Genomic DNA, 14,645 nt, shown 5'->3' with positions numbered 1-14,645 from the left:
GACTGTGCTCTTATCACCAGCGAGTCCTGGGCTCTGCCCTTATCAACAGTGATTTCTGGACTGTTTTCTTATCACCAGCGAGTTCTGGACTGTGTTCTTATCACCATCAATTTCTGGACTGTGCTCTGATCAACAGCGAGTTCTGGACTGTGCTCTTATCACCATCAATTTCTGGACTGAGCTCTGATCAACAGCGAGTTCTGGACTGTGCTCTTCTCATCAGTGTGTCCTGGACTGTGCTCATATCACCAGCGAGTCCTGGAATGTGCTCTTATCACCAGCGAGTTTTGGACTGTGTTCTTATCACCAGCGAATTCTGGACTGTGCTCTTATCATCAGCAAGTTCTGGTCTGTGCTCTTATCACCAGTGTGTCCTGGACCATGAGGTGCTGGAGGAAAAGCACCTCATCTTCCGACTAGGCTCTTTACAGCCTTCCGGACTGAACATTGAGTTCAACAATTTTAGATCATGAACTCTCTCCTCCATCCTCACCCACGTTCCGATTCCCCGCCTTTTTTTCCCCAATAATTTATATAGATTTTTCTTTTCCCACCTACTTCTATTATTTTTAAATGTAGTTCCAACTGTAGTTTTAAAACTGTAGACTGTGCTCTTGTCACCAGCAAGTCCTGGACAGTGCTCTTTTCTCCAGCGAGTCCTGGACTGTGCCCTTCGAACTTTAGCGAGACCTGCACAGTGCACTTATTACTTGAATGAGTCCACGACTGTGGCCTTATCACTTGAGCAAATGTGGCACTGTGCCCTTATCCCCAGCGAGTCCTGGACTGTGCTCTTGTCAATTGAGTGAATCCTGGAATCTGCTCTTATCATCAGCGAGTTCTGGACTGTGCTCTTATCACCATTGTGTCATGGACTGTGCTCTTATCACCAGCGAGTTCTGGATTGTGTTCTTATCACCAGTGAGGTCTGGACTGTGTTTTATCATCAGTGTGTCCTGGAATATGCTCTTATCACCAGCGAGTTCTGGACTGTGCTCTTATCACCAGCGAGTTCTGGACTGTGCTCTTATCACCAGCGAGTTCTGGACTGTGCTCTTCTCATCAGTGTGTATTGGACTGTGCTCTTATCACCAGCTAGTCCTGGACTGTGCTCTTATCACCAGTGAGTTCTGGACTGTGCTCTTATCACCAGTGAGTTCTGGACTGTGCTCTTGTCGCCAGCGAGTACTGGACTGTGCTCTTCTCATCAGTGTGTACTGGATTGTGCTCTTAACACCAGCTAGTCCTGGACTGTGCTCTTATCACCAGTGAGTTCTGGACTGTGCTCTTATCGTCAGCGAGTTCTGGACTGTTCTCTTATCACCAGTGTATCCTGGACCATGAGGTGCTGGAGGAACAGCATCTCATCTTCCGACTAGGCTCTTTACAGCCTTCTGGACTGAACATTGAGTTCAACAATTTTAGATCATGAACTCTCTCCTCCGTCCTCACGCCTTTCTTTTCCAATAATTTATATAGATTTTTCTTTTCGAACCTACTTCCATTATATTTAAATGTAGTTCCAACTGTTGTTTTAAAACTGTAGACTGTGCTCTTATCACCAGCAAGTCCTGGACTGTGCTCTTCTCTCCAGCGAGTCCTGGACTGTGCCCCTACAACCAAGTCCTGGACTGTGCCCTTATAACTTTAGCGAGACCTGCACAGTGCACTTATTACTTGAATGAGTCCACGACTGTGGCCTTATCACTTGAGCAAATGTGGCACTGTGCCCTTATCACCAGCGAGTTCTGTACTGTGCCCTTATCACCAGCGAGTCCTGGACTGTGCTCTTGTCACTTGAGTGAGTCCTGGAATCTGCTCTTATCGTCAGCGAGTTCTGGAACGTGCTCTTATCACCAGCGAGTTCTGTACTGTGTTCTTATCACCAGCCAGTCCTGGACACTAGTCTTATCACCAGCGAATTCTAGACTGTGCTCTTATCACCAGCAAGTTCTGGACTGTGCTCTTATCACCAGCGAGTCCTGGGCTCTGCCCTTATCAACAGTGATTTCTGGACTGTTTTCTTATCACCAGCGAGTTCTGGACTGTGTTCTTATCACCATCAATTTCTGGACTGTGCTCTGATCAACAGCGAGTTCTGGACTGTGCTCTTATCACCATCAATTTCTGGACTGAGCTCTGATCAACAGCGAGTTCTGGACTGTGCTCTTCTCATCAGTGTGTCCTGGACTGTGCTCATATCACCAGCGAGTCCTGGAATGTGCTCTTATCACCAGCGAGTTTTGGACTGTGTTCTTATCACCAGCGAATTCTGGACTGTGCTCTTATCATCAGCAAGTTCTGGTCTGTGCTCTTATCACCAGTGTGTCCTGGACCATGAGGTGCTGGAGGAAAAGCACCTCATCTTCCGACTAGGCTCTTTACAGCCTTCCGGACTGAACATTGAGTTCAACAATTTTAGATCATGAACTCTCTCCTCCATCCTCACCCACGTTCCGATTCCCCGCCTTTTTTTTCCCAATAATTTATATAGATTTTTCTTTTCCCACCTACTTCTATTATTTTTAAATGTAGTTCCAACTGTAGTTTTAAAACTGTAGACTGTGCTCTTGTCACCAGCAAGTCCTGGACAGTGCTCTTTTCTCCAGCGAGTCCTGGACTGTGCCCTTCGAACTTTAGCGAGACCTGCACAGTGCACTTATTACTTGAATGAGTCCACGACTGTGGCCTTATCACTTGAGCAAATGTGGCACTGTGCCCTTATCCCCAGCGAGTCCTGGACTGTGCTCTTGTCAATTGAGTGAATCCTGGAATCTGCTCTTATCATCAGCGAGTTCTGGACTGTGCCCTTATCACCAGCGAGTACTGGACTGTGCTCCTATCACCAGCGAGTCCTGGACTGTGCTCTTGTCACTTGAGTGAGTCCTCGAATCTGCTCTTATCATCAGCGAGTTCTGGACTGTGCTCTTATCACCAGTGAGTTCTGGACTGCGCTCTTATCACCAGCGAGTTCTGTACTGTGCCCTTATCACCAGCGAGTCCTGGACTGTGCTCTTGTCGCTTGAGTGAGTCCTCGAATCTGCTCTTATCATCGGCGAGTTCTGGAATGTGCTCTTATCACCAGCGAGTTCTGGACTGCGCTCTTATCACCAGTGAGTTCTGGACTGTGTTCTTATCACCAGCCAGTCCTGGACGCTAGTCTTATCACCAGCAAATTCTAGACTGTGCTCTTATCATCAGCGAATTCTGGACTGTGCTCTTATCACCAGCGAGTGCTGGACTGTGCTCTTATCACCAGTGAGTTGTGGACTGTGCTCTTATCACCAGCGAATTCTGAACTGTGCTCTTATAACCAACGATTTCTGGACTGTGCTCTTATCACCAGCGAGTTCTGGACTGTGTTCTTTTCACCAGCGAGTTCTGGACTGTGCTCTTATCACCAGCAAATTCTGGAAAGTGTTCTTATCGCCAGCGAGTTCTGGACTGTGCTCTTATCATCAGCAAATTCTTGACTGTGTTATTAACTCCAGCAAGTTATGGACTTGCTCTTATCACCGAAGAGACCTGGACAGTGCTCTTATCACCAGCGAGTTCTGGATTGTGCTCCTATCATCAGTATGTCCTGGACTGTGCTCTTATCACCAGTGTGTCATGGACTGTGCTCTTATCACCTGTGTGTCCTGGACTGTGCTCTTATCACCTGTGTGTCCTGGACTGTGCTCTTATGACCAGTGAGTTCTGAACTGTGATCTTATCATCAGCGAGTTCTGGACTGTGCTCTTATCATCAGTATGTCCTGGACTGTGCTCTTATCACCAGTGTGTCATGGACTGTGCTCTTATCACCTGTGTGTCCTGGACTGTGCTCTTATGACCAGCGAGTTCTGGACTGTGTTCTCATCACCAGCGAGTTCTGGACTGTGCTCTTATCACCAGTGTGTTTTGCAATGTGCTCTTATCATCAGTGTGTCCTGTACTGTGCTCTTATCACCAGTGAGTTCTGGACTGTGCTGCTATCACCAGCGAGTTCTGGATTGTGTTCTTATCACCAGCGAGGTCTGGACTGTGTTTTATCATCAGTGTGTCCTGGAATGTGCTCTTATCACCAGCGAGTTCTGGACTGTGCTCTTATCACCAACGAGTTCTGGACTGTGCTCTTATCACCAGCGAGTTCTGGACTGTGCTCTTATCACCAGCGAGTTCTGGACTGTGCTCTTATCACGAGCTAGTCCTGGACTGTGCTCTTATCACCAGTGAGTTCTGGACTGTGCTCTTATTGTCAGCGAGTTCTGGACTGTACTCTTATCACCAGTGTATCCTGGACCATGAGGTGCTGGAGGAACAGCATCTCATCTTCCGACTAGGCTCTTTACAGCCTTCCGGACTGAACATTGAGTTCAACAATTTTAGATCATGAACTCTCTCCTCCGTCCTCACGCCTTTCTTTTCCAATAATTTATATAGATTTTTCTTTTCGAACCTACTTCCATTATATTTAAATGTAGTTCCAACTGTTGTTTTAAAACTGTAGACTGTGCTTTTATCACCAGCAAGTCCTGGACTGTGCTCTTCTCTCCAGCGAGTCCTGGACTGTGCCCCTACAACCAAGTCCTGGACTGTGCCCTTATAACTTTAGCGAGACCTGCACAGTGCACTTATTACTTGAATGAGTCCACGACTGTGGCCTTATCACTTGAGCAAATGTGGCACTGTGCCCTTATCACCAGCGAGTTCTGTACTGTGCTCTTGTCACTTGAGTGAGTCCTGGAATCTGCTCTTATCATCAGCGAGTTCTGGAATGTGTTCTTATCACCAGCGAGTTCTGGACTGTGTTCTTATCACCAGCCAGTCCTGGACACTAGTCTTATCACCAGCAAGTTCTGGACTGTGCTCTGATCACCAGCGAGTTCTGGACTGTGTTCTTATCACCAGCGAGTTCTGGAAAGTGTTCTTATCGCCAGCGAGTTCTGGACTGTGTTCTTATCACCAGCGCGTTCTGGAAAGTGTTCTTATCGCCAACGAGTTCTGGACTGTGCTCTTATCATTAGCAAGTTCTTGACTGTGTTATTAACACCAGCAATTTATGGACTTGCTCTTATCACCCAAGAGACCTGAACTGTGCTCTTCTCACCAGTGAGTTCTGGACTGTGTTCTTATCACCAGCGAGTTCTGGACTGTGTTCTTATCACCAGCGTGTTCTGGAAAGTGTTCTTATCGCCAGCGAGTTCCGGACTGTGCTCTTATTATTAGCAAGTTCTTGACTGTGTTATTAACACCAGCAATTTATGGACTTGCTCTTATCACCCAAGAGACCTGGACTGTGCTGTTCTCACCAGCGAGTTCTGGACTGTGGTCTTATCACCAGTTTGTTTTGGAATGTGCTCTTATCATCAGTGTGTCCTGCACTGTGCTCTTATCACCAGCGAGTCCTGCACTGTGCTCCTATCACCAGTGTGTCCTGTACTGTGCCCTTATCTCCAGCGAGTTCTGGACTGTGCTCTTATCACCAGCCAGTCCTGGACTGTGCCCTTATAACTTTAGCGAGACGTGCACAGTGCACTTATTACTTGAATGAGTCCACGACTGTGGCCTTATCACTTGAGCAAATCTGGCACTGTGCCCTTATCACCAGCGAGTCCTGGACTGTGTTCTTATTACCAGCGAGTTCTGGACTGTGTTCTTATCACCAGCGAGTCCTGGACTGTGCTCTAATCACTTGTACGAGACCAGCATGTGCGCCTGTCACCAATGTGTCCTGGACTTCGCTCTTATCACCTTCGAGCCTGGAATGAGCTCTCGTCACTTGAGTGAGTCCTGGAATCTACTCTTATCATCAGCGAGTTCTGGAGTGTGCTCTTATCTCCAGCAAATCCTGGAATGTGCTCTTATCACCAGTGGATACTGGACTGTGCTCTTATCACCAGCGAGTTCTGGATTGTGTTCTTATTACCAGCGAGTTCTGGACTGTGTTCTTATCACCAGCGAGTTCTGGACTGTGTTCTTATTACCAGCGAGTTCTGGACTGTGTTCTTATCACCAGCGAGTTCTGGACTGTGTTCTTATTACCAGCGAGTTCTGGACTGTGTTCTTATTACCAGCGAGTTCTGGACTGTGCTCTTATCTCCAGCGAGTTCTGGACTGTGTTCTTATTACCAGCGAGTTCTGGACTATGTTCTTATCACCAGCGAGTTCTGGATTGTGCTCTTATCACCAACAAGTCCTGGACTGTGCCCTTAGAACTTTAGCGAGACCTGCACAGTGCTCTTATTACTTGAATGAGTCCATGACTGTGGCCTTATCACTTGAGCAAATCTGGCACTGTGCCCTTATCACCTTCGAGTCCTGGACTGTGCTCTTATCACTTGAACAAATGCTGGACTGTGTTCGGATCACCCGAAAATCATGGACTGTGCTCTTATTACCAGCGAGTCCTGGACTGTGCTCTTATCACTTGAGCAAATGCTGGATTGTGCTCTTGTCACCAGTCAGTCCTGGACTGTGCCCTTATCACTTGAGGGAGTTGTGGACTGTGAACGTATCATCAGTGTGTCCTGGACTGTGCTGTTATCACCAGCGAATTCTGGACTGTGCTCTTATCACCAGCCAGTCCTGGATTGTGCCCTTATAACTTTAGCGAGACCTGCACAGTGCTCTTATTACTTGAATGAGTCCATGACTGTGGCCTTATCACTTGAGCAAATCTGGCACTGTGCCCTTATCACCTTCGAGTCCTGGAATATGCTCTTATCACTTGAGCAAATGCTGAACTGTGTTCTTATCACCAGAAAATCATGGACTGTGCTCTTATTACCAGCGACTCCTGGACTGTGCTCTTATCACTTAGCACAATCCAGCATTAGCTCAAGTGACAAGAGCACAATCCAGCATTTGCTCATCACCAGTCAGTCCTGGACTGTGCCCTTATCATTTGAGGGAGTTGTGGACTGTGATCTTATCACCAGTGTGTCCTAGACTCTGCGCTTATCTCCAGCGAGTTCTGGACTGTGCTCTTATCACCAGTGTGTCCTAGACTGTGCGCTTATCACCAGCGAGTTCTGGACTGTGCTCTTATCACCAGTGTGTCCTGGACTGTGCTCTTATCACCAGCGAGGCCTGGACTGTGTTCTTATCACCAGTGTGTCCTGGACTGTGCTCTTATCACCAGTGTGTCCTAGTCTGTGCTCTTATCACCAGCGTGTTCTGGACAGTGCACTTATCACCAGTGAGTTCTGGACTGTGCTCTTATCACCAGCGAGGCCTGGACTGTGTTCTTATCACCAGTGTGTCCTGGACTGTGCTCTTATCACCAGTGTGTCCTAGACTGTGCGCTTATCACCAGCGTGTTCTGGACAGTGCACTTATCACCAGTGAGTTCTGGACTGTGCTCTTATCACCAGCGAGGCCTGGACTGTGTTCTTATCACCAGTGTGTCCTGGACTGTGCTCTTATCACCAGTGTGTCCTAGACTGTGCGCTTATCACCAGCATGTTCTGGACAGTGCACTTATTACCGGTGAGTTCTGGACTGTGCTCTTATCACCAGTATGTCCTGGACTGTGCTCTTATCTCCAGTGAGTTCTGGACTGTGCTCTTATCAACACCGAGTCCTGGACCATGAGGTGCTGGAGAAATAGCACCTCATCTTCCGACTAGGCACTTTACTGCCTTCCGGATTGAATATTGAGTTCAACAATTTTAGATCATGAACTCTCTCCTCCATCCTCACGCCCATTCCGATTCCCCCCCTTTTTTTCCCAATAATTTATATAGATTATTATTTTCCCACATACTTCCATTATTTTTAAATTTAATTCCAACTGTAGTTTTAAAACTGTAGACTGTGATCTTATCCCCAGCGAATCCTGGAATGTGCTCTTATCACCAGCGAGTCCTGGAATGTGGTCTTATCACCAGCGAGTTCTGGACTGTGCTCTTATCACCAGCGAGTTCTGGACTGTGCTCTTATCACCTGTGTGTCCTGGACAGTGCTCTTATCACGAGTGAGCTCCGGACTGTGCTCTTATCACCAACGAGGCCTGGACTGTGCTCTTATCACCAGTGAATCCTGGACTGTGCATTATCACCAGCGAGTTCTGGGCTGAGCTCTTATCACCAGCGAGTCCTGGAATCAGCTCTTGTCACTTGAGTGAGTCCTGGAATCTGTTCTTATCATCAGTGAGTCCTGGACTTTGCTCTTATCCCCAGCGAATCCTGGAATGTGCTCTTATCACCAGCGAGTCCTGGAATGTGGTCTTATCACCATCGAGTTCTGGACTGTGCTCTTATAACCAGCATGTCCTGGAATGTGCTCTTATCACCTGTGTGTCCTGGACTGTGCTCTTATCAGCAGCGAGTCCTGGAATGAGCTCTTATCACTTGAGCGAGCCCTGGAATCTGCTCTTATCATCAGCGAGTCCAGGACTGTGCTCTGATCAGCGGTGTGTTCTGGACTGTGCTGTTATCAACAGCGAGTCCTGGACCATGAGGTGCTGGAGGAACAGCACCTCATCATCCGACTATGCACTTTACAGCTTCCATACTGAACATTGAGTTCAACAAGTTTAGATCATGAACTCTCTCCTCCACCCTCACCCCCATTCCGATTCCGCCCTTTTTTTTCTCCAATAATTAAATAGATTTTTATTTTCCCACCTACTTCCATTATTTTTAAAAGTAGTTCCAACTGTAGTTTTAAAACTGTAGACTGTGCTCTTATCACCAGTGAGTTCTGGACTGTGCTCTTATCACCAGCGAGTTCTGGACTGTGCTCTTATCATCAGTGTGTCCTGGACTGTGCTCTTATCACCAGCGAATTCTGGACTGTGCTCTTATCACCAGTGAGATCTGGACTGTGCTCTTATCACCAGCGAGTTCTGGACTGTGTTCTTATCACCAGCGAGTCCTGACCTATGTTCTTATCACCAGTGAGTCCCGGACTATGCTCTTATCACCAGAGTGTCCTGGAATGTGCTCTTATCACCTGTGTGTCCTGGACTGTGCTCTTATCACGAGCGAGCTCTGGACTGTGCTCTTATCACCAGCGAGTCCTGACCTATGTTCTTATCACCAGTGAGTCCCGGACTATGCTCTTATCACCAGTGAGTTCTGGACTGTGTTCTTATCACCAGCGAGTTCTGGACTGAGCTCTTATCACCAGCGAGTTCTAGACTGTGCTCTGATCACCAGCAAGTTCTGGAATGTGCTCTTATCACCAGCGAGTTCTGGACTGTGCTCTTATCATTAGCGAGTTCTGGACTGTGCTCTTATCACCAGCGAGTTCTGGACTGTGCTCTTATCACCAGTGAATTCTGGACTGTGCTCTTATCACCTGTGTGTCCTGGACTGTGCTCTTATCAGCAGCGAGTCCTGGAATGAGCTCTTATCACTTGAGTGAGCCCTGGAATCTGCTCTTATCATCAGCGAATCCAGGACTGTGCTCTGATCAGCAGTGTGTTCTGGACTGTGCTGTTATCAACAGCGAGTCCTGGACCATGAGGTGCTGGAGGAACAGCACCTCATCTTCTGACTATGCACTTTACAGCTTCCGGACTGAACATTGAGTTCAACAAGTTTAGATCATGAACTCTCTCCTCCATCCTCACCCCCATTCCGATTCCGCCCTTTTTTTTCTCCAATAATTAAATAGATTTTTATTTTCCCACATACTTCCATTATTTTTAAAAGTAGTTCCAACTGTAGTTTTAAAACTGTAGACTGTGCTCTTATCACCAGTGAGTTCTGGACTGTGCTCTTATCACCAGCGAGTTCTGGACTGTGCTGTTATCACCAGCGAGTTCTGGACTGTGCTCTTATCACCAGCGAATTCTGGACTGTGCACTTATCACCAGTGAGTTCTCGACTGTGCTCTTATCACCAGCGAGTTCGGGACTGTGTTCTTATGACCAGAGTGTTCAGGAATGTGCTCTTATCACCTGTGTGTCCTGGGCTGTGCTCTTATCACCAGCGAGTTCTGGACTATGCTCTTATCACCAGTGTGTCCTAGACTGTGCTCTTATCACCAACGAGGCCTGGACTGTGCTCTTATCACCAGCGAGTCCTGGCCTGTGTTCTTATCACCAGTGATTCCTGGACTGTGCTCTTAACACCAGCGAGTTCTGGACTGTGCTCTTATCACCAGCGAGTTTCAGACTGTGTTCTTATCACCAGTGAGTTCTGGACTATGCTCTTATCACCATCGAGTTCTGGACTGTGCTCTTATCACCAGCGAGTTCTGGACTTGTGCTCTTATCACCAGCGTGTTCTGGACTGTGCCCTTATCACCAGTGAGTTCTGGACTGTGCTCTTATCACCAGCGAGTTCTGGACTGTGCTCTTATCACCAGCAAGTTCTGGACTGTGCTCTTATCATCAGCTAGTTCTGGACTGTGCTCGTATCACCAGCAAGTTCTGGACTGTGCTCGTTTAACCACCAAGTTCTGGAATGTGCTCTTATCACCAGCGAGTTCTGGACTTGTGCTCTTATCACCAGCGAGTTCTAGACTGTGCTATGATCACCAGCGAATTCTGGACTGTGCTCTTAACTCCAGCGAGTTCTGGACTGTGCTCTTATCACCAGTGTGTCCTAGACTGTGCGCTTATCACCAGCGAGCCCTGCACTTTGCTCTTATCAGCAGCGAGTCCTGGAATGTGATCTTCTCTCCAGCGAGTACTGGACTGTGCTCCTATCACCAGCAGGTCCTGAACTGTGCCCTTAAAACTTCAGCGAGACTGCACTGTGCTCTTATTGCTTCAACGAGTTCTGGACTGTGCTCTTGTCACTTGAGCGAACCCTGCACTGCGCCCTTATCACCAGCAAATCCTGGACTGTGCTCTTATCACCAGTGAGTCCTGGACTGTGCTCTTATCACCAGTGAGTCCTGGACTGTGCCCTTATCACCAGCAAGTGCTGGACTGTGCACTTATCACCAGTGAGTCCTGGACTGTGCCCTTATCACCAGCAAGTCCTGGACTGTGCCCTTATCACCAGTGAGTCCTGGACTGTGCACTTATCACCAGCGGGTCCTGGGCTGCGCTATTATCACCAGCGGGTTTTGGACTGTGATCATATTAGAAGCGAGTTCTGGACTTTGCTCTTATCATCAGCGAGCCCAGGAATGTGCTCTCATCAATTGAGTGACCCCTGGGCTGTGCCCTTATGACCAGTGAGTCCTGGATTGTGATCTTACCACTTGAGCGAGTCCTGGAATGTGCTCTCAGCATCTGAGTGAAACCTGGACTTTGCTCTTGTCATCAGTGAGACCTGGAATGTGCTCGTATCACCAGCAAGTCCCGGAATAGGATCGTATCACCACCGAGTCCTGGGATGTGATCTTATGACCAGCGAGTCCTGGACTGTGCTCTTATCAGTTGAGCGGTTCCTGTACTGTGCTCTTATCACCATTGAATCCTGGACTGTGCTCTTATAACTTAAGTGAGTCCTGGACTGTGCCCTTATCACTAGCGAGTCCTGGACTGTGCTCTTATTACCAGCGAGTTCTGGACTGTGCTCTTATCACTAGCGAGTCCTGGACTGTGCTTTTATTACCAGCGAATCCTGGACTGTGCTCTTATCACCAGTGAGTTCTGGACTGTGCTCTTTTCACTTGAGTGAGTTCTGGACTGTGCTCTTATCACCAGCGAGTTCTGGACTGTGCTCTTTTCACTTGAGTGAGTTCTGGACTGTGACCTTATCACCAGCGAGTCCTGTACTGTGATCATATCACCAGCGAGTTCTGGACTTTGCTCTTATCATCAGCGAGCCCAGGAATGTGCTCTCATCAATTGAGTGACCCCTGGGCTGTGCCCTTATGACCAGCAAGTCCTGGATTGTGATCTTAACACTTGAGCGAGTCCTGGAATGTGCGCTCAGCATTTGAGTGAAACCTAGCCTTTGCTCTTGTCATCAGTGAGACCTGGAATGTGCTCGTATCACCAGCAAGTCCGGGAATACGATTGTATCGCCACCAAATCCTGGAATATGCTCTTATCACCACTCTGTCCTGGACTGTGCTCTTATCACCAGCGAGTCCTGGGCTGTGCTCTTATCACCAGCGAGTCCTGGACTATACTCTCATCACCAGTTAGTCCTGGTCTGTGCTCTTAGCATCAAGGAATCCTGGACTGTGGTCTTATCACTTCAGCGAGTTTTGGAATATGCCTTTACCACCAGTGATTCCTGGACTGTGCTCTTATCACCACTGTGTCCTGGAATGTGCTCCTATCCCCAGCGAGTTCTGGACTGTGCCCTTATCGCCAGCGACTTCTGGACTGTGCTCTTATCACCAGCAAGTCCTGGACTGTGCCCTTATAACTTTAGCGAGACCTGCACTGTGCTCTTATTACTTGAATGAGTCCATGACTGTGGCCTTATCACTTGAGCAAATCTGGCACTGTGCCCTTATCACCTTCGAGTCCTGGAATGTGCTCTTATCACTTGAGCAAATGCTGAACTGTGTTCTTATCACCAGAAAAGCATGGACTGTGCTCTTATTACCAGCGAATCCTGGACTGTGCTCTTATCACTTAGAACAATCCAGCATTAGCTCAAGTGACAAGAGCACAATCCAGCATTTGCTCATCACCAGTCAGTCCTGGACTGTGCCCTTATCATTTGAGGGAGTTGTGGACTGTGATCCTATCACCAGTGTGTCCTAGACTGTGCTCTTATCACCAGCAAGTTCTGGACTGTGCTCTTATCACCAGCGAGTTCTGGACTGTGCTCTTATCACCAGTGTGTCCTAGACTGTGCTCTTATCACCAGCGAATTCTGGACTGTGCTCTTATCTCCAGCGAGTTCTGGACTGTGCTCTTATCACCAGCGAGTTCTGGACTGTGCTCTTATCACCAGTGTGTCCTAGACTGTGCTCTTATCACCAGCGAATTCTGGACTGTGCTCTTATCTCCAGCGAGTTCTGGACTGTGCTCTTATCACCAGCGAGTTCTGGACTGTGCTCTTATCACCAGTGTGTCCTAGACTGTGCTCTTATCACCAGCGAGTTCTGGACTGTGCTCTTATCACCAGCGAGTTCTGGACTGTGCCCTTATCGCCAGCAAGTCCTGGACTGTGCCCTTACCACCAGCGAGTCCTGGACTGTGCACTTATCATCAGTGAGTACTGGACTGTGCCCTTATCACCAGCGGTTCCTGGGCTGCGCTATTATTACCAGCGAGTTTTGGACTGTGATCATATCAGCAGCGAGTTCTGGACTTTGCTCTTATCATCAGCGAGCCCAGGAATGTGCTCTCATCAATTGAGTGACCCATGGGCTGTGCCCTTATGACCAGTGAGTCCTGGATTGTGATCTTACCACTTGAGCGAGTCCTGGAATGTGCTCTCAGCATTTGAGTGAAACCTGGACTTTGCTCTTGTCATCAGTGAGACCTGGAAAGTGCTCGTATCACCAGCAAGTCCAGGAATAGGATCGTATCACCACCGAGTCCTGGTATGTGCTCTTATGACCAGCGAGTCCTGGACTGTGCTCTTATCAGTTGAGCGGTTCCTGTACTGTGCTCTTATCACCATTGAATCCTGGACTGTGCTCTTATAACTTACGTGAGTCCTGGACTGTGGTCTTATCACCAGCGAGTACTGGACTGTGCTCTTATCATCAGCGAGTCCTGGACTGTGGTCTTATCACCAGCGAGTACTGGACTGTGCTCTTATGACCAGCGAGTTCTGGACTGTGCTCTTATCACCAGCGAGTCCTGGACTATACTCTCATCACCAGTTAGTCCTGGTCTGTGCTCTTAGCATCAAGGAATCCTGGACTGTGGTCTTATCACTTCAGCGAGTTTTGGAATATGCCTTTACCACCAGTGATTCCTGGACTGTGCTCTTATCACCAGCGAGTTCTGGTCTGTGTTCTTATCACCAGCGAGTTCTGGACTGTGCTCTTATCACCAGCAAGTCCTGGACTGTGCCCTTATAACTTTAGCGAGACCTGCACAGTGCTCTTATTACTTGAATGAGTCCATGACTGTGGCCTTATCACTTGAGCAAATCTGGCACTGTGCCCTTATCACCAGCGAGTTCTGCACTGTGATCTTATCACTTGAGCAAATGCTGAACTATGTTCTTATCACCAGAAAATCATGGACTGTGCTCTTATTACCAGCGAATCCTGGACTGTGCTCTTATCACTTAGCACAATCCAGCATTTGCTCAAGTGACAAGAGCACAATCCAGCATTTGCTCATCACCAGTGTGTCCTGGACTGTGCCCTTATCATTTGAGGGAGTTGTGGACTGTGATCTTATCACCAGTGTGTCCTAGACTGTGCTCTTCTCTCCAGCGCGTTCTGGACTGTGCTCTTATCATCAGCGAGCCCAGGAATGTGCTCTCATCAATTGAGTGACCCCTGGGCTGTGCCCTTATGACCAGTGAGTCCTGGATTGTGATCTTACCACTTGAGCGAGTCCTGGAATGTGCTCTCAGCTTTTGAGTGAAACCTGGACTTTGCTCTTGTCATCAGTGAGACCTGGAATGTGCTCGTATCACCAGCAAGTCCGGGAATAGGATCGTATCACCACCGAGTCCTGGACTGTGCTCTTATGACCAGCGAGTCCTGGACTGTGCTCTTATCAGTTGAGCGGTTCCTGTACTGTGCTCTTATCACCATTGAATCCTGGACTGTGCTCTTATAACTTACGTGAGTCCTGGACTGTGCTCTTATCACCAGCGAGTTCTG

This window comes from Cetorhinus maximus, chromosome 20 (genome assembly GCF_964194155.1).
Source record: "Cetorhinus maximus chromosome 20, sCetMax3.hap1.1, whole genome shotgun sequence".
Classification (NCBI taxonomy): domain Eukaryota; kingdom Metazoa; phylum Chordata; class Chondrichthyes; order Lamniformes; family Cetorhinidae; genus Cetorhinus; species Cetorhinus maximus.
The sequence above is the reverse complement of the archived record's forward strand: the minus strand, read 5'-3'. Positions refer to the sequence as shown.